Genomic DNA, 796 nt, shown 5'->3' with positions numbered 1-796 from the left:
CTTGCCCTTCTCAGTCGTTTACGGCATGTGGAAAAAAAAGAAATTGAGCCAACCTCCCCATTCCCCCCACTCCTTCCTAGAAGACACGTGCATAACGTGTTAATTGTTCACTAAAAAGACCCCTAACGTGGCATTACGGATACAATTAGGTGCCTATTTTGTATTAAGTGCTTTAGAACGAAAAGTGCTATATAAGCTATACCCATAGTGGTGACAGGTTTAATTTTTTTTCTCCTCCAAGAGTTCCGCATTTTCTTTATTACATCGCAACTTCGGTTTCCCGATTCGGGATGTCACTGCTCAGCGTCTCGAAACCAGCCCGTGGTCTGGGGGACCAAAAAGCAAGAGCATCACTTGCTTAAGGAGCACCCGTCCCCGGAAAGGGGAGTTTCAATTTCCCAGCTGTTGTCTAAACGAGCTTCACTTGAGAAAGCTGCCCCAAAACCAGCAGGGATCCGGCAGGACCTGCCTCATTTTTTGGGAGCTGTTTCTCAGCACACACCGGCAAGTGACCGAGGCGAGTGAGGACTTTGAGCAGCCCTGAACAAGCGCCCTCCCAGCTCACCCTTCCCTCTGGTTGCGTTCCGGGCTAGCATCACCTGCCTGTCTCACTTTGAGCTGGGCAGTTTTAAAAAAAATAAAATAAAAAATTCAAAGCTTAAGGCATTCTGGGCCCAGCTGCCCGTGCTGCTCCATCAGCTCGTTTTGACGGAAGAGGAGCGGTACGAAGCCTCACGCCAGCCCGTCGGCGCTGGGGAAGGCAGGCTGAGCTCCCACCCTGCACAACCAGGGCGAG

Source organism: Apaloderma vittatum, unplaced genomic scaffold (genome assembly GCF_000703405.1).
Source record: "Apaloderma vittatum isolate BGI_N311 unplaced genomic scaffold, ASM70340v1 scaffold34851, whole genome shotgun sequence".
Lineage (NCBI taxonomy): Eukaryota > Metazoa > Chordata > Aves > Trogoniformes > Trogonidae > Apaloderma > Apaloderma vittatum.
Note: the sequence above shows the minus strand (reverse complement) of the source record.